The sequence below is a fragment of the Octodon degus genome, unplaced genomic scaffold, assembly GCF_000260255.1.
Source record: "Octodon degus isolate 3935 unplaced genomic scaffold, OctDeg1.0 scaffold00014, whole genome shotgun sequence".
Lineage (NCBI taxonomy): Eukaryota > Metazoa > Chordata > Mammalia > Rodentia > Octodontidae > Octodon > Octodon degus.
In genome coordinates this window covers 93,895-119,092 of record NW_004524590.1, presented here as the reverse complement: position 1 = coordinate 119,092, position 25,198 = coordinate 93,895, and positions in this window count along the sequence as shown.

Sequence of the window (25,198 nt, the reverse complement as noted above, 5' to 3'; positions counted from 1 at the left end):
TTTAGTTTGACTTTTCTTCCCACTGCAGAGTTACTTGCAGGGAGGTTGGAGTTCATCAGGCAAGCCTCTCCTCCAACCACCCATCTGTTGTCAAGAATACCACCCACCCACCCAACCTCACATTTTCACCAAAGGCTGAAATCCACCCTCTTCCATTCTTTCAACTCTGCTCCACTGTGCTTTCAGCTTCTCCTGCTGTGCTGTGCTTCACCTGTGTGTTATGTTACTGCCAAGCATGATTACCTTGCCTCAGGAAGAAAGCATCAAAATTCAGCGCACAGCCTCTTTTTCCTGTATCAGCTTAATTGAGATAATTCCCAAGCAATGAAATCAGCAGGTTCTAAGTGTACAATTTGATAAATTTGAGCAGTGTATGCTTCTATTTGATCCACATCAAATGAAGACACAGGATCTGGGGCAGCCCCAGGACCTTCCTTCACTGTCTTCTGGGCAGTTCCCCTCCTGCAATCAATCATCGCCTTGAGTTTTTGCTTCCCAGCTTAGTTTCGCCAGCTTTGGAGCACCATGCAGGCCTGGCCCAGAAAGTGTGCTCACCCACTGCGCAAGCGTGTTGGGGATACACCCATGTGGCTGCAGGTCTCAGTGTTCACTGATTGCTATTCTCTGTAGTGCTTTATTATGCAGACCAGCTGGGATCCTCTCACGTATTCATATACTGCTAATAATGACACTCTCTGCTCGCTCTTTTTAATGTGTTCAGACTAAGTGTAGACAGCGATGGAGCAGCTTGTTTCTTTTCTATTTTTTTGGCAGAACCAGGGATTGAACTCAGGCCCTTGCACTTGCCAGGCAAGTGCTTATTCTACTGAGCCATCTCCCTAGCCCCGAGCAGCTTATTTCTAATAAATAACTAAACACACTATCCAGAACTTAAAAATAGAATAAACATGCTGGTAGAATATGTTGAGAAAAATATGTTATTGCAAATTAAAAAAATAAATTTCCAGTTTCATTTCTGCAACTGCCAAGAATTCTGGCAACACCGACAAACTCTTTAGTGTTACTCTTCTCCTGCAGAAGAAGAGATCTGTTTCTGGAGAGAGATAGCAAGCAGGCTGCTCCTTATCACTCCTGTTGAGGCTCACTCAAATCCTTGGGTGTTCCATATAAAACAAACATAAAGATGCTTCTTAGAGGTAAAGAGAAGGTAAATCAGCAAAGAACTTTCAAATCTGGGAACAACACAGTAATGAGCTCCCTGGCTTCCCTTTACATGTCATACCCCATAACCAGAGCTGAAGAAAGCAACCACAAAGAAAGGCAGAAAGATAGGATTAGAAAAAGTTGCAAAACACACAGCTCTTTCCACTCAAAGAACCAGGAAAGGGCCAGCCTGTCATGACAGAGACATTTTCTATAATGATCATTATGCTCACATGATCACAGATTGGGAGGAGCCTCGCCATCCACCCTGGACAGTCTGTAAAAAGGCAGCCAGCTACCGACTGGACTGCAGTGAAGGTGTACTGCTCCCCAACTCCATGAAGAGCTATCTGAGGAGACCCCAGGGAAAGACAGGACTTTCAGTGGCACTGGAAAGTCACCAACCTCTGTGGTACCAGTGAGTTCAGGAGAAGAAGATTGCACACATGGTCTCTCTGACCCCTCCAAGATAAGAAAATACAATGGCAACCTAAAAGCAAGTCACAGCACTCAGCTTCACCCAATAGTGGCAGTGAATTTCTCTCCATGGGTGTTTGTGAGGCCAGGCAGAGGATCTGGTCCTCTACTTCCAAATGGCAGTAATTAGGTGACAGCACCTCCATCCCCATGAGAGTAGTGCCAGAGAAAGCAGCTAAAACAAAAGGCATGTATGAGATCCAGAGACTCAAAAATCATACACAAAATACCAAGAACCAGTAATGTCTCAAACTGACTGAAATAAGACAATCAGATGTCAGATAATGGAAATGTGAGGCATTCCTAACTAGACTGTAAAGAACTAAAATCTTAAAAATGCTTCAGGGGCCAGGGAGATGGCTCATTGGAACAAGTACTTCTCTGGCAAGCGCAAGGTCCTGAGTTCAATCCCCAGTTCTGAAAAAAAAAAAAAAAAAAAAAAAACCTTCACAGATGGGGGCTGAGAAGATGGCTCAGTGGAATAAGCACTTCCCTGGCAAGCTCAAGGGCCTGAGTTCAATTCATGGTTCCACCAAAAAAAAAAAAAAAAAAAAAAAAAATGCTTCACAGAGAAATTATAAATATTTGGGCAATGAATTAAATAAAAAGAGAAAGTTTTACCAGAGAAATTCAAGACATAGAACAATAAAAAACAAGAGTAGGTATGGTAAATGAAAGACACAGTAGCCCAAATGCAAAGCAGAGTGGACTGGTTCAATGCCAGAATGGAAAGAACAGAGGCAGGAATTCATGAAGTAGGAGAAAGAACAGTAGAAATTACACAGTAGAAACAACAGAGGGAAAGTAGATGCAAAAAAAATTAAGAGCCTAAGGATTTTTAGGACTACAACACAGCACGTGGCCATATTGGAGGTCTCAGAAGAAGAGTGAGTGAGGCTGAAAACATATTTAAAGAAATACTGGATGAAAACCTCTCAAGTATGAAAACAGAAATATGACTCTATAAACTCAGAATCAGATTGATCTTTAGCCAGAATTAAACCAAAAAGATCCATACCAGAATAAATCATGTGCAAACTTTTGAAAGCTAAAACCAAGAAATTATTTTTTTCAGCACTAAGGATTGAACCCTGCATCTTTGTATTCAACAACATACTCAGCCTTTTTGCTAGTTTCAAAGAAGGTCTTGCTAAGTTTTACTAATTTTCTCAGCCTGGGCTTGAATTTATAATCCTTCTGTCATACCTACAAGCATGCTAGGACAACAAGCAAAATTTTGAAGTAGCAACTAACCTATAGATAAAAAAGCACAGCTATTCTATGGTAGAAAACATGAGTACAGGTGCAAATTTTATATTAGTAGAATAAAAAATTTATCAATAAAAATAATTATACACTAATATGAAGTGTGGTATTATTTCTCAAAGATGAGTGTTTGAATGTCAACCAGTGCAATCAGTATACTGTATTTGCATGCTAATAACTACAGGACTATGGCAATTGATGAAGAAAAACATTAGACAAAATTCAACAATCATTTAAAATAAAAACTCTCAGATGAAAATAGATAGAAGCTTCCTCCAGTAACCGATGATGAACATCATCCTAATGCTGAAAGACTGAATGCTTTGTCCTTTGAAAGGCAATGGTGACATTAGTTCTTATATCCCTTAATCATCAGTAAAGTCTAAATGAAAATAAAAGGCCACCAGACTGTAGAAATGTAAATAAAATTATTCCTACTGGAGTTGTCAGGACTGTATAGGTATAAAATCCCAATCAGTATTTTAAAAAAATCCTGTAGATTTATTTTTATTTTTTTAATTTTTAAAAAGAGTACAAAATAGTATTAAAACAGTAAAATTACAAGTGGTAGAGAATTTCACTTGAGAAAAGTATGAATTTCATAGTATTTGTTGTAATGCATAGTGTTGTCTCCCAACTAGTTATTCATATTACCAGACATGTGCATACAACATTGAAAGAAGAAAGAAAAAAAATGTAAGAAATTAAAAAGAGAAAAAGGACAAACAATTCACAAAAGGAGACAAAACAAATTAGGCATTAACTTTTCCTTCCAGCAGACCAGCAGAAATTTACAGTATGGTTGTCCAAACCATCTTACTTAATCCCATAGATTTAATATGCAATTTCAGCAGTCAGTCTGCATACAAACATTATTCATACAAATGTATTAGCAATTAACACACAGATTGAAGTTAAAAAATAACAGTTAAAGTAAATTCTGAAAAGTGGTTATAATTTTAGCAAAGCTTGTATAGGCCTTGTGTGGTAATAACTAAAAATCTAAAGAAATCATTTGGGCTCTTAATAAGTCAAAAGTTATTCCATGATCATAGAGTAGAGAACTTAAAATAATGACAATGCCAATTATCCCCAAATAAACACTCAAGTTAAAACAACTGTGAAAACCACAATGTTTATAGATAAGACTATTCTTCTAAAATTCATAATGAAAGGGCAGGGATATAGTTCAGTGGCTCAAGTGCTCACCTGGCAAGCACAAGGTCCTGAGTTTAATTCCTGGTTAAAAAAAAAATAAGTAAAATTTATAATGAAAAATAATGGAATTAAAATGCACAAAATATTTTTTAAAAGAATTAAATGGATAAAATCAGTTTAGACAATGTGAGGTTTTCTTCTGTAGGGGCAGCATAATGACAGTGGAATGCTAAGCATATGTAACAGAAATATCATTCATAATGGTGGATATGCCACATGAGGTGTATTTCTTAATTTCTAAGTGCTTTGTAGAATTCTAAACTATCTTTTAGTTATTTATTTCTCATTTAATTCCACTGTGATCTGAACACATGGTGCTGTCCTTTCAGGTCTCCTAAGTGTACTGAAATGTGGCCTAAGGCACAGCATGAAATGCAACATGAGGATAGTGAAGTGAGGGCCTGGAAGGTAGCTCAGTGACATGAGCATGCTCCTAGAAAGTGCAAAGTCCTGAGTGTGATCCCCAGCTCCACACATACACACACAGATATTGAAGTGAGCATGAAATAAAAGAATGTATGTTCTTGTTAAATGGAGTATCCTTCAAATAGCAGTTATATAACATTAATAATGCTGCTCAAGTTCCAATAGTTTAAATAGTTACAAAAGGAATTTCAAAAGGAGAAAAATTGCCTTTTCAATAAATGTAGCTACAGCAGTAGGACATTACAGGCAAAGAAATGAACTGCAGCATAAACCTCACACCTTCCATAAAAATGCATCATAGGACTAAATATAAAAATTTAAGCTATAAAATCCTTTAGAAAAAATATGAAACAACTATGATGAAGAAACTCCTATGAGAGAAAAACCTGTGATGATGCAGAAGCATTAGCTTGACACACAAGTGCAATACCCAAAAGCATTAAGTACACAAAGTTAGACCTCATCCAAAGTAAACATTTTGCCCATGCAATGCCCAGAAAAAACAAAAAGAAAAGCTATATATTGGAATAAATTACCACTAAGTCTATATCAGGCCAAGGAATATTGCTTCAAATGTATAATAAAACTTGCCAAAATCAACTCTAAAGAAATAAATCATTGAATTAGAAAAACAGAAGTTACAAAAATTTTACCACAGGGGAAATTCAGGTGGGACATAAATGCATGAAAAGGTGACAACATCATTAGTCATGAGGAAAAATATACATTAAGACCACAATGAAAAGTTACAGACATCAAAAAAAAAAAAAATACATGATGAGCTATTCCTGAACACTTAGCAGAATGCATAAAATATAAATGTGAAAGATAAATAGGCTAAGAATGAAGAGAAACTGAATCACTTGTATAGGAAGGATTGGTAGGAATTAAAAAAATGGTATAATCACTTAAAAACTGCTATACCAGTGGATTAGAGTGGCATACACCTATAATCCAGCTACTTGGCAATCTGGAGAAATGGACAATCACATCTCCCATGAGTCAGTGCGAAGCTGCAGCTGCTCTTCCTATGTGTGGGTATACAATAAAGGCCAACAGCTTCTTACCAAATATGACAGAAATGAAAGCTTTGTGGGGAAAGAGGAGCAAAGCCAACCATTTCAACAAGATTCTCCATAAGAGCTGTATTCCTGAGAGCTAATCAAGCCTTAAAAGCATGCTTTAATCTATCTCCGTTTCTGCCCTTGAGTCAGGACATAACCTTCAGCAAATGATTTAAGCTCATCACCTACATGTTCTCATTCCCCAAATTAAAGCATCAGCCCTACTAATGATTCTCCTGGGAAGGATGGTTGCTCCTGCTCTCAGAGAAGCCGAAGCAGCACGTTCTTGCATTAATAGGATGGAGCACAAAAGGACTCCTCTCCCAGAAAATACAGCTGTGAGTGAAGGTTCTGAGGCTGCTGTGAAGGGGAAAGGAACAGAGCAGAGTGGCAAGTCCTGACTTAGTGACTTTTTAAAAGTAGGGCAGAAATAGATCACATAATTTAGAAGGCTATATGTCTTTGTTACCTGTCTCTCATTGCTGAGACAAATACCCGACACTCAAGCTTGGGGAATGAAAGGTTTATTTAGCTCACAATTACTGGAGGTTCTATAGTTTAAAGCAGCCTGAATTACATAGCAAGACCTTGAGATACTGCTGTCCTGGGCTATAGAGTCTGGAAGAGAGGCTGGGGCACTGTTGTGTCCAGGATGATCCACTCCATACCTCCAAGAGAGGTCACAGGCTTGGGTGGTTAGGGGGTAAGTGAGTGCTGTCAGTTTAATGGTTCATGCCTCTCTGGCCCTGCCCCTCAAGTTCCACCCTGGTCGTCTGCCCCTGACCCTTAAGCCACTCACTGCTCCTCTAGCCATATCTGCCCCATGACCTACAAGAGGCTTTGGGGGTGAATTAGACACAAACAATAATATTCTGCCCCTGGACCCCCAAAGCCTCATGTACATCTCTTTCTTCTTTCTTTCTTTCTTTCTTTCTTTCTTTCTTTCTTTCTTTCTTTCTTTCTTTCTGGAACTGGGGATTGAACTCAAGCCCTTGCACTTGCCAGACTAGTGCTTATTCTACTGAGCCGTTTCCCTAGCCCTTGTACATCCCTTTCTGCAAAAGGCATTTTAGTCCATCTCTAAGAGTTGCCAAAGTCCCAACCATTTTAGCATTGCTGCAAAGTCCAAGTCCCAAGTCTCCTCTATGATACAAGGCAAATTCTCATCTGTGAGCCTCTGTACAAATGAAAAGTTAAACACTTGCAACATTCAAAAGCACAAGATGAAAATATTATCATTCCAAAAGGTACACACTGCAGGATACCAAGCATTGGGATCAAGTCCAATATCCAGCAGGGCAAATTTTAAGTCCTGTGGTTCCATGTGGGACTTACAAAGCATTCTGTGATGAGTTGTGAGCTCCAAAGGCCTTACATGGCTCCACCCCTACAGCAATAGTGGTGGTAGCTCCTATGCTGTCCCTGTTAGGCTGGCTTTGCTCCCTCCTAGCAATTTCTCTTAGATGATCCACATTCCTGGCTTTTCCAAACTTCTGGGGTTTCCACTGCATAAGCTTCTCTCTCACAGCTTCACACACTGACCTCTCAGGGGCACACTGCCTGGCATCTCAGGCTTTCTGAAATTGAGGTGGAAGCCTTTTTAACCTCAGAACTCCTTCATTCTGCATGCACCTAAAACCAGCACCATGTGGATGATACCAAGGTCTGCTGCCAGCTGGAGCAGTAGCCAGAGTTTCTTCTCTCTTGGCTGTACAGGTCGAGTGCCTGGATCACTGAGCACCCTGACCCAGATTCTGAGAAACAAATTCTCTGTTCCAGCACCATTCTGTAATCTAGTGTGGCCACTGCCTCCATTCTGGAACCTGGTGTGGCTGCTGTCTCCATTCTGGAACCTGGTGTGGCCGCTGCCTCCATTCTGGAATATAGGGTTCTGCAGCTTTCTCCTCAAAGCAAAGTCCCTCACCCTTGCCATTCTGAGGCTGCAAAGGGCAAGAGCCTGCCACCTCCTGTGATGCCCTCAGGACATCTTTTCTACTTTCCTGTTCCTCCTGGGCAATGGAGATGTCAGCTCTATCTTTGTAGTCTACAGCTTTCCTGGAGCTTCCTTTCTGGCCAAACTTACATTTTTGATCAGTCTTCTGGGCTCTTTGCTCTTCATTGTCAACATAAATCTGACTAAGAATCCCCAGTAATAACCATGCCACTGCCCCAACATTTGACTGTTTTGAGATTTGTATGGAAAGATTAGTCAATCTGCCATGCTTAATCTCAGGCAAAGTCTCTGAACACAAGCAAAATTCAGGCAAACTTTCTTCCAAGCCAAAACACAAATGATCTGGAGTCCAACAACCAATGCAGTCCTTCTTCCTAGCAGAAACCTCCACAGCCTGGTCTGTACAGGCAGGTTTTCTATCAGTCTTCTGGTCTGAGCTCTGACCAGAATCTCCTCTGCAGAACAGCTGAAGTTCTTCCAGCACTTTGCTTGCAGGAAACATTTCCAAGCCTTTCCAATCTCTTCCCATAAGCCATTCCCAAAAGCTTGTAATCCACATCATCAGGTATAGCCATAGCAATGATCCCACTTTTCTGGTATCAAATTTTGTCTTAGTTATTATTCTCTCATTGTTGGGACGAATATCTGACATTCAAGCCTAGGGAAGGAAAGGTTTATTTAGCTCACAGTTAGTGGAAGTTTCATAGTTTAAAGTAGCCTAAATTACATAGCAAGACCTTGAAACATTGCAGTCCCATGCTATAGTGTCTGGAAGAGAGGCTAGGGTGCCATTGTGTCCTGGAAGATCTGCTCCGTATCTCCAAGAGGGGCCACCAGACTTAAGGGCTTAGAGAGCAACATGTGCTGTCAGTTTCATGAGTTGTGCCTCTCTAGCCTCACCCCTCAAGCTCCACCCTGGTCCTCTGGCCCCACCCCTTAAGCCACTCACTGTTCTTCCAACAATGCCTGCCCCAAGAGCTACATGAGGCTTTGAGGTTGCAACTAGACACAAACCATAACACTGTGAATACAGTTATCTCTGGAAGGAGAGAAACTGGAAACACCCATTATTTAAAAATAAAAATAGGGGAAGAGGTAGCTTGCATGATTATTTTAAATATGTGTATCAACACTTTGCTTTTGCAAAGCACTTTTGCAGTCACCATTATTCTGTGTGGCAGATTAACTAAGGAGCAACTTGTAACACCCAGCAGAACTACTTCAGCATGGTGCTGGCGTGGAAGGCCCACCTGAGGACTGCTGCTAACTGCATGAAAGCAGAACCAGTGGGGAAGATGACATGCCCTTGATTTTCCTGGAGAAGCTTGTTGCACTGACTTTCCTGGTACAAACTCTGTTCTGATGGTTGGAGGTGCTCCATTCCTCAACTGTGGCTGAGGATGGCTGCTGCTCTCTTTGGTGTCTGGTCTTTGCCTTGAGAGTTGTTCCTTGGACCCAGCACAGATCCCTCAGCCAGGAGGCACAGATTGTTCATCCCACTGGTGGAGACTTCAAGCTTCTGCCACTGATTCTTCAGGCTTCTCAGTTCAGATCTTTGATGCAGACTCACACAAGACATTGTTTTGGGCTCTAGTATACCCTGGAATTGTCAAGGGTATTGCCATGGGCTCTAGGCCTCCAGCTGGACCTGAGGTAGGATGTTGTTGTGGGGTCCAGCCCTCAGCTGAAATATATATATATATATATATATATTTGTTTGTTTCTAGTGCATGGGCAGATCTCCTACACTCTTACACATGACTCTTTGGGTGAATATTATGAAATTATCCTTTCAATCTTGTATGCTGCATTAAAGCTTTTCCCTTGAAAACCTTGAGTGCAACCTTCCTGAACACAGTTTGCAAGTGGAATGGGTACAGAGAGAATTTCAGTGCAGCAGTCTGAAAGGACCTCTCCATGGGTCCCAAGCTGGCATGTGAGGGATGTGGGGTCCATACTGAAATCTTGGCATGTCAGACAAAGCACAAAAGTCACAGAAAGAGCTGGTTGTTTGCTGAGATTTTCCACTTCCTTTCAGAGTTTCCTACTTTTTGCTTGGTTTAAACGTATTCCCAGTTCCTGTGGAAAAGCCGTCTTTACCACGGCTTCAGTAGAGGCACACCTTCCAAGACTCCTTTTCCTCATGCACATGGGGCTGGTTTCTGGGTGAAGTCTCTCCCAGAAGCAAGAGTCTGCATCTGGCCTGTTCAGTAACCACAGTGGAATGGAAGCAAAATGAAATGGGGTCCCCGTGGTTCCCTTAGAAGATTGAGGCCAGGAGAAGAGAGGAGGGGTGATCTAATGGCTTCACTTGTCCTTGTGTGGAAGATAGTTGCAGCTAGAGTAAAATACTTTTCAAATATCAGGGTATAACAGATAAGAACTTACTTTTTGCCATTAACATTTCATCTCCTTAATTTTAGAAGAATTTGGAAAACCTTATCTTCTATGATAACAAAACTATGGACCAATTGTTAATTATTTCTCCCACTTAATTTTTTATTTAATACTGTTAAAATTAAAAATGACATGTTCATACGAGTTCATTTTATAAAATATTATTCATCCAATTTTCTCATTGACTGATATCTAGTAATCACTAACTAAAATTAATGCCTGATGGGTACATTTAAACTAATATTTTTTACATTGCCTTTTCACTTTTCTGTGATTCTGCAACTTTTTATCCAAGCAACAAAGTTTAAAAGCAAAACAGTAAGATGACCAGTAATATAATGAGAGAAGAAAGAAATATCCAGGGGCCGGGGAGATGGCTCAGTGCAATAAGCACTTCCCTGGCAAGTGCAAGGGCTTGAGTTCAATCCCAGGTTCTACAGAAAAAAAAAAAAGGAAAAGAAAAGAAAAGAAATGTCCAGAAATAGAAGTAAAAAGGTAAGTAGTTTTCAAAGCACAATTTAATAAAAGAGCAAGAACAAGAAGAAACAACTAGAAATATTACATATTGTAACTAAAAATAAGATGAGATATATCTAATTATATGTTATAAAATAAAATTAATTGATTAAGTTGTCTTTATAAAAATGTGAGGTGGGCTGGGGAAATAGCTCTGCTGCGTAAACGCCTGCCTTGCAAGTAAAAGGTCCTGAGTTTGATCCCTGGTACAAAAAAAAAAAAGGAACTTGTACTGGGTTAAAACAAAGTATATAACATCAAAACACAGGAAAAAGAGGAAAGATACTTTCTAGAAAAGTGACAGAGTTTCACCGCAAAGGAGAAATGAAATGTAGTTGTTCCACTGAAGGATGAGTTGAGGGCCAAGGACCACCAACAAAAATCAGCCACTGATTTTATTAACTGTCAAGAAAATTCAAAATAATTAAGGCATAAAAATAAACTTTTGTAGAATATTATTTCCAAAAAGATAACAGTGATGCACTGAGTTCTCTTTGTTCAACTGAATATAACTAAAACTCCTAGACTCTGAATAAAGAGAATGTAAGAACACTCTGAATGGTGAGGAGCAGATAGAGAATCATGCACAAGGGCTGCAGGGTTCAAAGAAGGAAGGGTGAGGGAGGCAAAGGCTGAGGAAGACCCAGGGCCCTTCCCCTTATCAAAAAATGAAGCAGCATCTCTCCCCTGAAGGAGTTGTGCCATCCAAGTTTGCTATAACACAAGACATAGATAAGGGCAAAACCTTTACAAGGTGATGTTAAAGTGCCTAGATGACAGTGAAAGTCACTCATCATACCAAAAATAGCAAGTTTTTAAAAACACAACAAACAGATGTTAGCCATGAAAAAACATAGATATTCAAATTATCTGACAAAACATTTTAAAGCAGCTGTCATTAAAAATAGACATTAGAGGACTGGGGAAATGGCTCAGTAGAATAAGCACTTGCCTGGTAAGCACAAGGGCCTGAGTTCAAAACCCAGTTCCAAAAAAAAAAAAAAGAGTTTAATAAAAAATTGAGAACACTGTGGAAACAAATTAAAAAATAGATTCCCTTAGAAAAGAAATGGAGAACAGAGAGCACGTTGGCCAAGCAATGGCTATGACCCATCCACATGGCTGACACTGACAAAGGTTCTACAATCTGAGGTACAGGATCTCAGGATAAATCCTGAGGGGATTTCACTGACCTTATCAGACTCAAACGCTACAACTCTTGTTGCATAGGTCCTGCTTTACCTTGGTCTTAACCACCCAGCAGAAAAGCATAAAAATGAAGTATAAGAAGTAAAGCCATGCTGTTATGTTGAGCTGTAGGGGACTCAGGTCAACAATTTCTGTCATTGCCAATGAAGCAGTAGACCCAATACTATTATGGGCTGCTGAACTTTTTTAGAATATTTTGCTGAATTTACACACCAATATTTAAATGATGGAACTTAACAAAAAAGGGGATACAGATGAATGTCCATTTTGTATCTGTGTATTCAAAGTGGTTAGGATAGATATATAGTGCTGGAGAGATGGCTCAGTGGAATAAATGCTTCCCTGGCAAGTGCAAGGGCCTGAGTTCAATCCCCGGTTCTGCCCCTCACCCAAAAAAAATTTCCGAGGATAGATATATAGTTACATTCTCTTAATGAATAGAGGGATTGGTTCTAATGGTGTTTGTAAACAGGATATCAAATCCGCATCTTGTACAGCAATTAACCACTAGGAAGAATGTATGCAATGTGTTAATTATTGAAACTGTCCTACCAATTTGGTTTGAAACTGTCTCATTGCTATTTGTTTCTCAATAAAATTATGGAAAAAAAATAAAAGAAATGGAGAGTCTTATGAAAAGATATATAACAAGGACAAGAACAAAATTAAAAATGTAGAACTAAAATATACAATAACAAAACTAAAATCTCTAGGGAGAAGGACAGAATAGATGGTGGAAATTTGGAGACCAAACAATAGAAAGTACCCTCTCTGAACAACTTCTTAAAAATAAGTTAAACAAATTAATGGAAATCTCTTAACATTTCTACTGATGGGAAAGGAGAGTGCATCTTTCATTTTATGTCTTCTGTTCTAATCAGAAGGTCCTATTCATGGATTTTTAAAAAATAAAAATAAAGTAGCAACCATAAAAATATGATTTAGCAAGACCTTGTCATAAAATAACAAAAATAATTGGAGATGTACCAATGCCAAGGCCCCAGGTTCAACCCCTAGTACTGTACAGGAGAAAAAAAAATAACATGGACAAGCTGGGTATCATGTGGCACATAACAAAGGCAGATCATTGCTGGACCACCTGACATGAGGTGGCCTCACAGTTTCAGGGGAGAGCCAGGAAAGTGAGCAGGTATTTCCAGCTTGCACCCATGGCTGTGCAGACTCAGGTCTGAGACCAAAACTGCTGCTGATAGCTCCTTGAATGCCATTGCCCTGGCAAAGCTGCCATCAGGTATGTGGGGCTCACAAGGAGGGGGGCATCCTATACCATGCCTCTCTCCCTTACTAACTATGGTCATATCACCTCTGAAAGGATCTAATTAAGTCTCCAAGGTCCCTTTATGCTACTGGGATAAGAAATTCCAACAATTTGTTGCATCAAAGAGTGTCTATTGGTACCAGGGAGCTACTTAGTGACACTTGCCGAGCTCCTCAGGCATTGCTGGCCCTGTCATCAGGGTTCATAAGCAGTAGCCAAGAAACTTCTTTTGCTTTCTCTGGAGTCCTCTATTAAAAAAGGATCCAGCCCATAAGGGGAACTTAGACAGGGACTAAGGAGAAAAACCAAAATGCCCCCTTAGTAACAAAACCCATATATGTACAATGCTCAAGCTATACCTGGTGGCTTCCACAAACATTCCTGAGGGCCAGTGGATCAGCTACAAGGTGTGTCACAGGATCCTCTGGCACCTTTTAAGATCCATGAACTAAGTGCTTCTTGGGAGCCTCTTCCTTGCACATGACCTGCTGCCCACCCACCAAATACCTGCACACCCTGGGTTCTCCACTAGCCTCTCCCAAAGGTGCCCAGGGGATCTCCAGGCTTTTTGCTCCTCCAGAATGGAGCTGTACTTAGTTGATTGTCATACTTGATGTGCCAGTTTGTCAGGGCCTCAGCTGAGCTACAGAAAGCTGAGCTGCTACAAATCAGAGCAGCCAATTAAGACAAGAAACCAACATGAAAAGAACATTCTCATCTTCAAAGACATTCTGAGGTTATGTAAGTAAGATTCAAAACTAGAGAAAGCACATTATCTCTAAACTCCTATCCCAAGTCAAGCATTAGGCATAGCAGACAAAAGATTGTCTCCCTACCAGGGCATCCTGAACCAAAGGCCTTGTATATTATGCATGTGCGAATCTGGGGAGAAGAAAACAAAGATCCTTTTACTACTACAGGCTTAGTAGTAAAAGGAAATGATTTAATAAACTAAAGCTCTTTCACACTTTCCAACAGCCTGGGAGCTACCTTTAAGCTCATGTGAAGTAAAGAATCCAAGATAGAAAATTATGTGTATTTTATAATCATAGTTTAAAAATTACCTCCAGGTATGTGTGCAGTGTGTTTTTAGTTACTGTGAAAAGAATTGGACCAAAATATATAAAATGTTACCACTGAAACAAATGAAATAAAAATTATGATTACTGACATAAATCTAAATGTAAATCTAGCTAAACACCTAAAAGACTTAAGTCTGAAAAGTATAAAGTACTGATGAAGTAAGTCAAATAAGATAGAAATAAGTGAAAGATCTTTGTGTTCACATCAACTACCTGGAGTACATAGAAGTTAAAGTTTTGCTCTGCAAACAACCTTGCTTAGTGGAAAAATGTTTGCATATTACATATCTGTCAAAGGACTCAGATCCAGACTATAGAAAGAAATAGGAAGAAATCGCTCCAAAGGAAAAAGGAACTGGGAGGCCTGGAGGGAGGAAGGAAAAAGGAAAAGCAATAAAAAGTAGGGATAAAATGAAAACAAAATTTTGTAAATAAGGAGGGATGAAGGATTGAAGGGAGGGGAAGAGGAAATAAGGAAGAATCAAAATATATCAAGTACAGGAGCAAATGTCCTATAATGATTGTGAGCATTATGTCTATCTAAAATGTACCAGAAAACTCAATAAAAAGAAAAAAATCCAAATAGAAAATGGGGATGACACACAGGGATATTGCACCAACAGAGATATTTAGATGTCTAGTATGTATAGCAAAGTTAGACAACATCATTAACTGTTAAATAAATGGCAATTAAGACCACAATGTTGGATCAGTAAATATGTATTAGAACAGCTGAAATAAAAACTAGTGACAATAACAGACACTGGACCCACTGGGAAAACCTATGTTTTCATGTATTCTACATTGGAATAAGAATTGGCACAACCATTCTGGACAGGAATTTACAGTTTGTCATGGTTATATAGAACTAAGAATGCTTATTACTCAACTAAGAGAGTAACTCAACAAAAATTAATCATAAACTTTTCTATGTAATATGAGGAAAAATAAAATTTCTTTTAAAAATCACCATTCAAATTAGATTAAAAGCAATGCATAAAAAATATGTCAAGCTATGAGTAATTGTACTATCGACCACTTCTGGTCCTTTGAAAGGAGCAGTTAATGCTTAAGATTTTTTCTTTTTCTTTTGTTGTTTTATTTTGTTTTAACTGTATTTTCACATTTATTGTGGTAAACTAAACAACTAATTTGAAGATAACATCATGCAACACAGCAACCATTGTTGAATTCCTATTATACTGATCAGCAAAATTTTATGTCATTTGTAAAGCTTTATTGAAGAAACTATTTTGTATTCTTTAGAAAATAAATAAACTATATTAAAATACAGCATACTGTGTTTCTTATTGTGCAAGTTCTATGTTATAGAGACATTGATTTTTCACTTGATTTACATACATATTCAAAAACTCAGAGATGCTTTCATTCCAAATAATGGTCTGGGACCACACCTACACATCTTCTTCTGTGAAGGACCACATGAGCAGCTCTCCTTGAAAGAAGAGCGATTATCTCCATTTTGGTTGAGCTTGACCCCATTTCCTTGTATTGATATATACAGAGCTGTCTAGGACTTCTGTTTATACTTTCAGTTGGCCTTAAGCAATGTACATTGGTCTAGCTGAAGTGCTGGTGATAGTCTTTGAAGGTGGCATGTGTGTTTTGCTGGTAACCTACACCTGCTGCTCTTTACTGTGAGCCAAGTCAAGACAGGATGAAGAGCCAATGCTCTGTGCTGCCAGCTGGGATCAAGCCTCAAGTCTTAAGATAGAGGTTATGACTTCCTGAGGCTTGAAAGATTACATCAGAATTGAAACACCAGACTACTGAAACCTTAGATACTCTCTCAATAGCATAATGCAGTTTGCTTTCTCTGCATATCCTCTCTGTATACAGCAGAGGTAAATGTAGGCCACCAACCTAGCTCAGCTCACAGTACTCACCTACTTCCCACAATTCTCAGCCATTCCTCCTCAAGCCTGTAGAAATATAGTTTTGAGACAAAAAGCTGATGTCCCAAGAGAGCAGGGAACACTGGACTGAGCCTGAGGAGAGTTGCTGTCTGTTTGCAAATTCCTGGAAAGCTGGGACCCAAAGCAGCAGATAACAGCTTCTCCTGCAGGTACCCTGTCCTTTGATCCCTTGTTTGGGATGTTATCAGCTAGCATTTGTGTGAACCTAGTGTTAGGCAAAGGTGAAAGTCAATAGAGATAGTAGTCTATATTCACTTAGGTAATTATGCACAGTCCTTAGTCTACCTTTACTCCTCAATAAAAGTAAGATGTTTCTGAGGATCTGGGCTCACTTGGAGAGAAACTAATCTCAGTGAGACCTCTGAAGCTTCCTTCACCAAGTCTTTTCGTCATCGTTTCCTTAAGCACCGACCTGTAACATACAACAAAGCCAATACTCCACTGAATAAAACCCATCTGCAGCCCTGGGTCAGCTCTCTTTGCTCCAGAAAGTCAACTTCATGGCTGGACTTAGGGTCCCTTATCTCCAGAATAATTCTAAATATATTTTAGTGTCTTGACTTTCACTGTGGGTTGCACTGGGAGTGGTAGATTGGAATTAACTTGGTGGGATTCCAATAACATATCTTTGAATTACAAATATTAGTTTCCTGGACAGAGAGGAGAACCTGGAGGGGACTCCTACATTCTTCCTCTTGCAATGTCATTTTTTGTTGTTTTCATTCATGCATTTGATACAGGATCTCACTACACAGCTTGAGCTTGTAGTGATCTTCCTGTTTTCATCCTCCCCAGCACTAGTATTACAGGTGTGTGCCACCACACCAGGACTCTGTCACCAGCTCAGTGCTCAGCGTGCCCTGGGGTTTGGGGGCTGGCATGGTATATGGGACTGGGAATTGAGTCCTGGTCCCTATACTTGCCAAAGCAGGCAGTTAGTCTGCTGAAATATTTCACTGGCCCTTTGCAATATCTTTTAATGACTGAAAAGCAAGAAAAACATGAGAAGAAGTCATTAGGAAAAGGACCAAGTTCAGACAGACAGAGGAAACAGCAAGCTATTCACAAATGAAATAGTGCTGAGAAGCTGGGCTGGGAGCTGGAGAGAAATAGGACCCTTGAAAAATGCCACCTCCTTTGAAGAGCCTTACACTTGGGAGTCCCAAGCTTAATGGAGGCTTAAAGATATGGGTCATAGGAAAGTGAGAATTATATTTTCATTGTGCAATCAATTCTCAGTACCATGGCATCACCTACAAACCACACTGATGCCTGGGAGTCTCAGTGGCCAGACTTGTTGGCCAAATTTAATGATCTGGGACAACCCACAGCACTAGAGAAGCTAGTACAGCTTCTCTAAGACTGGAGGAACGTGAGTACTCTTCTGGCCCTGCCTGCCTGTTTGCTTAGTAAACCTTGCATAAGCCCACCTGCCCATTCCAAATAAAGACCTTCAGTGGACAATCTCTGTCCATGAACACCCAGCCAGGCTTCCTACAACTAGTCTCTCAAAAATATTAGTTCAAAGCTAACAGCACAAATAACCAGACATACAAGAAAGAACCACAGATATACCCCATCTAAGAGCAAGAACTGTGGCTGCACACAGAAAAAAAGGGCTAAGCCAGGCACAGTGGAGCATGCCTGCAATTCCAGAGCTCAGGGACCGGAGCCAGTAAGGTCTTTGTGAGCATGAAGCCAGCCTGGGCTACAAAATGTGGCCAGCCTGAACTGCAAGGGAGACCCTGTTCAAAGGAAAGAAAGGAAGGAAGGAACAAAGGAAGGAAGGAAAGAAGGAAGGAAGGAAGGAGGGAGGGAGGGAGGGAGGGAGAGAAGGAAGGAAGGGAGAGAGAATAAAAAAGGGATTAGGGCTTCCAGATAGGAATTTAAAGAAGACAGAATCAAAACTATAAAAATATCCAACATAAATGAGTGCCTATTATCTACCAAAAGCTACAATCAGGAATTCTCATCACTGTTTAATTCATAATAATTAAAAATACAATGAATCTTGTGCCCAACAAAGAAGAAAATGTATCAGTAATGCACCATGCATTTATACATTTGAGTACCAAATGATTGATTGAACAACAAAACCATCACTATGTTCAGCTACATGCATGACTCTCAGAAGCATTACATTAAGCCAAATGAGTCAGACATGAGATTGTGTGAGTGCTGATTCCTTCAATGAAAATGTTGTAGAAACTATAATTTTTTGTATCAATGAATCCATGAGGGTGGAAATTGGGACAGCAATGAAAGGGTGAGAAGATGAAGTGGTTAGGGAAGTATTGACTAGGGAGGACCACTGGAGAACTTTCTAGGGAGATGCATGCTCTTGATCTTCATTTGGAGACTGGCCAATATGTACATTTAAAATATATGTACTGTAGTACACATGCCATAGCTAGGAAATGCTAGCAAGAAAGATAATGAAAACTATATAGGAAGATAACTGTGTTTCCAATACAGAGTACTTGCTTTTTTCATGAAATTTTGATAAAATGTCAAAAAAGAAAAAGTTTGTTTGAAAAACATTTAATAAAATCTATCCAGAGGAGATCTTCAGGTCATCAGCTGAGGCTAATCAGTCTAAGTCCAGGGACAAATTCTTTCAAGTGCTAATGCTGCAAGTTCTAAACAAATAGACCTCATGATTAGAAGTTGTCATCATTCATGCTGCCAGGTTTACTTGACACTTATATATTTTGCATGAATATATTAGGGTTCATCAGAGAATAAAAATCTATGGATTGGACCAGTGGCACAGCACCTGCTTGGCAAGTTCAAGGTCCTACTTTGGATTCCTGGTAAGAAGTGATAGTCCTTGATTTATGAGTCTATTGATATAGATTTAATGCAATCCCTATAAAACTGCCACAAACATACCTCCCAAACCTACAGAAATAGATTCTAAAGTTTATTTGGAACAAGAAAATACCTAGAATAGAAAGGCAATCCTGGCCAACAAAGACAAGGCAAGAGGCACTACAATTCCCAACCTGAAATTATACTACAAACCTACTGTGATAAAGTCAACATGGTATTGGCAACAAAATAGGCATAAGGATAACTGGAATAAATTAGAAGATGCAGAAGCCTCTACGAACACACTCAGACACCTCATCTTTGACAAAGTAGCCAAACATGCTTACTGGAAAAAGATATCCTCTTTAACAAATGGTGCTGGAAAAATTGGTTCTCTACATGCCCAAAACTAAAACTTGACCCAGGTTTATCACCATGCACTAAGCTAACGTCAAAAGGGATTAAAGATCTAAACATTGAAGCAGAAACACTAACTCTTTTGGAAGAGAAAGTAGGAGGAACTCTTGAAGACATATGGGTAAGCAAAGACTTCATAAGCAAAAATGAAATTGCATGGGTAACACTTGAAAGAATTGACAACTGGGACCAATTCTTATTGAGAAGATTTTGCATGTCAAAAGAAATACCAACAAAGTGAAAAGACAACCCATAAATTTCAAAAAATCTTCACTACTAAGCACTCAGACAAAGGTCTGCTCTCTAGAATTTATAAAGAACTAAAATACATTAGAGCTCCTAAATTTAAAGAACAAATCCAGAAATAGGCATCTGAGATGAACACACACTTCTCAGAGGATGAAATTGAAACAGCGAATAAATATATGAAAAAAAAGCTCCACATCACTAGCCATCTGTGAAATGCAAATTAAAACAACACTGAGATACCATCTCACCCCAGAAAGAATGGCTATCATAAAGAAATCAACCAACAACAAATGTTGGAGAGGCTGTGGGGAAAAGGAAACACTTCTCCACTGCTGGTGGGAATGTAGACTAGTGCAACCATTATAGAAATCAGTGTGGAGACTCCTTAAGAATCTAGGACTGGAAATTCCATTCAATCCAGCTATCCCCCTACTGGGAAGTTTTCTGGAGGAACTGAGAACATCATATCATAGTGATATATGTGTAACTATGTCTATACCAGCACAATTTGTGATAGTCAAATCTTGGAAATAACCAAGATGCCTGTCACCTGAGGAATGGTTGAAAAAGATGTAGTATTTTTATACAATGTAGTATTACTCAGCTATAAAGAATGATAAACTTGAAGCATTTATATTTAAGTGGATGCCACTTGAAGATGTACTAATAAGTGAAATAAAGAAGACCCACATGTGTAAATATCATATAGTCTCCCTAGTATAAGAAATCAAAAGAAGAAATACAAATAGAAAGGTATAACACAACTAAAAGGAAAGCAAGAATTTGAGGACTGGACAACTAGGAGAGGGTAAGGAGAAAAGCTGGGAAACAGGACAGGGACAAAGCCATACGGTTGTACACACAAAATGGGCAAGGCAATAATCATAAGAAACATCAGCAGGTTTTTGAAACTAGCAATTATTTGGCAGGTTTCTCACCCTGACTAATTATTCATGCTGATTCTTGTGAACCAAGCAATTGCATTGAAGATAGCAATGTATAATAGAAGGGTCATGCTTGGAATGCCTGTCATTCTGGTCTTCTAAATTCATCTTCTCATGACATGCAAATTATTATTATACTGTCTCACAAGTAAAAGTTTTTTTAATGGGTAATAAATAAAAAAAGACACAAGAAAAAGAAAAAAAATGTCACAATACTGTCCTGCTACAATACTGTATATGGTTAGATTTCTAAATTTCTGTGTAAAAATATGTAATTATTTATATTTTAAAAATATTTTTCATTTTTCAAATTTTTATCTCCATATTCTGTATGGACTTAATGTTTAACATATCAATACTTGATGGAAAATACCTGTTCCATGTTACACCTAAGATGTTTGATATTTGGACAGATAGTGAAGTTAAACCCAACTGCATAAGATGTAGGGTAACAATAAGCTTCTCTTCTGGAGGGTTAACAACCTAGGTTTGCAGACCAAAAATTAGAGAAATACAAGGGCTGCAAGGTCAGCCAACATTTTGGCCCTAGCCTTTCAAGGTCAGTGAAGACTGAGGACAAAGGAGAACCTGTACTGTAACAACATGTAACTCAGTTGTGTCCCAAATTTTCTGATCAAGGAGAGTATGGAGCCACAGAGGAATGTGATTCATGATGTATAGTGTACCTAAGGAGAGTCAAATGGAGAGAGAACTTTCTCTCAGGCTTTCAAAGATCAAATTGGTGTAGCAATGGCTGAGATTCATCTACATGGCTGACACTGACAAAGGATCTGCAAAGTATAGTACAGGGTTACAGTGTAAATCCTGATGGAACTTGACTGACCTTATCAGATACAAAAGTTACATTTTTTGTTATATAGGTCTTGATTTATCTTGGTTTTAATCAGCCAGCAGAAAAATATAAAGACGAGGTATATAAAGTAAAGCCACATTAATATGCTGAGTTGTAAAAGGCTCTAGTCAACAACTTCTGCAGATAACCCACTAATATTGTGGACTCTTGGACTGTGTTGGATTGTTTCACTGAATTCAAGTGGCTATAATATTTAGATGTGAATGGATTACCCATCTCTGACAGGACTAAACAAAAAAAAGGGGATATAAAGAAAGGACAATCTTGTATCTGTATATATAGAATAGTTGGGATATACAGCTACTTTCACTTTATTCAGTGAGAAGAAAGATTTGTAGTAATAGTGATTGGACAGTCTATCCTATCTGCTTCTTGTAGTATGGATGACCACTAAGAAGATAACAATGTACAATGTATGAATTATTGAAAATATCCTATTAATCAGCTTTGAAACTCTCTCATTAATATTTGTTTCTCAATAAAATAGAAGAAAATAAATAAATTTCAGGAATAAAAGAGTTTATGGCCACATCAAATCTCTATTAATTAAAAATATCCTGCCAAAAATACATCGCACTGTATGCAATAGGTCAGCACCTCATGTATTTCATGGTACTGATGTTACTGTTCTTCACTGTATGGCTCAGTGTGAGTTGTGGCTTGCTGCAACTGCCAGCATTAGGTCAGAGTACTGTGTTGTATATCACTAGCCCAGAAGAAAAGATCAAAACTGAAAATTCTAATATGATTTCTCATAAATCACTGTCATTTATACAGTCCCCAAATCATGAGGCAAACCACCATAGTTAAAAGGGCTGAGAAATTGCATGATCTTCCATCTGCAAGCCAGAGAGATGAAAACAATTGTGTGAATCTATCTAAACGTGAAGGTCTTAGAATTGGGCGTGGATAGTGTAAGTCTTGGAGTGACACCAGAAGCCCCAGAACTGGGAGCACTGATGTCCCAGGATAGGGGCAGGTAGTGCCTTAGACCAAGTAGAGAGCAAATTCACCTTTCTTCCAATTTTTGTCCCAGTTGGATTCCCAACATATTGGAAGGTGCCAGCTTCTGTCAGTGACAGCCAATCTTCTCTATTCGCTCTGCCTTTCAGATGTTTGTCTTGTGCATGAACTCCCACAAAGACACCTGAAGACACAGAGTTTTGGCAGTATCTGAGCATCTCTTAGCTCAGCCAAGTTGACACACAAAATTAACTGTCATAATGGGCAAAGGCTATGCATGGGAAGAAAACTATAGAGAGATATAAAGATCATTAGTTTTTCCTCCCAATCCTTGTAGACATATTGCTGTGTAGGTGATCATTCACTGTGTAGAGTTGGAGGAAAGCTAGTAGAAAGAAAATGACATTTATCAGTCTATCTTGAAATTTAATTGACTTAGAGCCACCTAGACTGAAATCAAGATCTGCACTTATTTACAAAACAGTCAAATAATTGATATTCATATGAATGTTTGAATTCTTTTCCCTAAATTCATGTCTCTCATGCTTGAAAAAAGAAGAACCTAACTATTCTCTTTTTAAAAAGTACTCCCTTGTCACAGAGTCATTTGCATAAGGGCTAGTGGAAATAATATCACATCCCCAACAATCTGGCTGCTTGAGCTGTACCCATCCTTTGGTATGTGGATAGTCTGCAATTTTACACTGCAGCACAAAGCCCTCACTCCTAGGAAACAAAGGAGCTTTGGAAACTAGCTGGTCCTAATTCTGACCTTAAGCAGCAATTTTTTGTATACCAGTTTTGCAACATTCCATGCAATAAGGGTTTCTGATAGAGGAGAAGTGTGCATTCTCCCTGACTGTTTGGTCCAGTGTTCAGCTGGGGTGATGGTGGATTCTGTCTCCCAATAAAAAATTGGTCTTGGCAGCTAGTGCCTCTTTATTCTGATTATGCTAATTCTGATTTCTATCTCTCTTCTCTCCCTCTCTCCTTCTCTCTCTGTTCTGCATCACTGGAGGCTGAAGCATACCACATCATTGCCTGGGACTCTTGCTGGCTCCTCCCTACTGAAGCCAGCCATGGAAAGCATGAAGAGCAGGCTAGGACCCTTGTGGCTGGTCTGCACTGAGTCAGCCATGAGGGAAACTGCAGCAGGAGGCTGAGGAAAAGTCCCCAAGGTCTTTCCTCTCATTCTGCTGGAGCTTTGCCTCTTCAGTAGTCAAACCACTCCTCTAGACTTCCTCTCTCCCTACATCCTGTTCTCCCAAACTCTCATTCAGTCAAGAAAGCACCCTATCTTTCTCTGATTGGTTCATCTCAAGGGAAGTGATGAGCTCACTATAGAACTGTTCTTTGAAATCAGCATCCTTACCTATTTCTTTAACTCTGCTTGTGTTTCTGTGCATTTTTTTTCCTTTAAATTCTTGTTATTTGGGCTATCTTGGATGCATTATCTTCAGCCATTTGCAATGAAACTCTGACTGATACACTATGATTTTTCAGCATGTGAACCTGGTTCTCATATCCTAGCCAACCCAGACACTTCTCATTGCAGCTCACAGTCCTCAGGCCCTGTGTGTGGGCATGAGCACCCATCAGATACCCATGGCAGCCAAATTTGCCTGTGCAATGGCAGATACTCATGAGCTCCAGCAATGCTTGGGCCCCTGAGTGATATCTAGTGCTCCGTACCTCTGTGACATCAGACTAAGAGGACCTGTTTCTCTCCTACTCCCTTGTAGTTTCCTGTTGATTTACTTCTTGATGATAGTTTTTCTTTTCCACCTTAAAAATAAGTCAACTATTGTAGGAGATTCTTCCAGATCCTTGTCTCATTCAAGAAGCCAATATTTGTAATCCCAAAGTTACGTCATTGGAATCCCATGAAATTGATTCCAATCTACCACTTACAATGCAACCCATGGTGAAAATAAAGACACTAAATTTTATTTTCAATGACTGGGGAGTCAAGAGGCTCTAAGTCCACCATGAAGATGGCTTTCTGGAACCAAGAGAGCGACCCAGGGCCTCACCAAGGTTTATTCAGTGGGGAAATGGCTTGAAGATTGACCGAGAACTGTGGGAAAGAGACTACTATGAGCTGAGCTAGGTGTTTGGCCTCAATTTACCTCTGCAATATGCAGAGAGGATATTCAGAGAGAGTAATCTGTGTTATATAGTATCTAATGTTTTGGATATGTCTGGTGCTTCAGCTTTGGTGTAGCTTTTCAAGCCCTAGGAAGTCATGGCCTCTGTCTGGAGGCTCGATCCCAGCTGGCGTGGCAGAGCATTAGCTGTACCATCCTATCTCAACCTGGCTCACATTAAAAAGCAGCAGGTACAGGTTACAAGGGAAACACGCATGCCACCTTCAAAGACTATCACCAGCACCTCAGCTAGACCAATATACATTGCTTAAGGCCAATTGAAGGATAAACAGAAGTCCTGGCCAGCTCTGTACATAATAATAGGAGGAAATAGGGTCATGCTCAGTCAAGATGGAGACAGTCACTCTTCTTTCGAGAGCTGCTCAGATGGTCCTCCACAAACTATCTGCAACTGCAACCAGAAATATAAGAGGAATTTGGTTTTTCTTCATGTCAGACTATTTCTTTGATTACAATGATACTGTTGGCCCTCATAAAAATATCTGACCCTCTCCTTTTTCATTTTTTCTCATCCAAGAGACAAGAGACAAGAACAAATATATTTATTTCATTTTCCACTGTATTTCTAAAGCTAGACAATAATGCATAGTACATGATAAGCATTCAATAGATATTTGTTGAATAAATATATGAATGGAAAATGAATGAGAGTATAAAAGAACAAGAAAGAAAAATTTTTTTCAGGCTCATTCTACTGGTGATGCAAGAAATAAATTCACTTCCTTATGTTCAAATTAGGCTACTTGAGACATTCATTAAAAAAATGAAAGTCAGACTTAATAA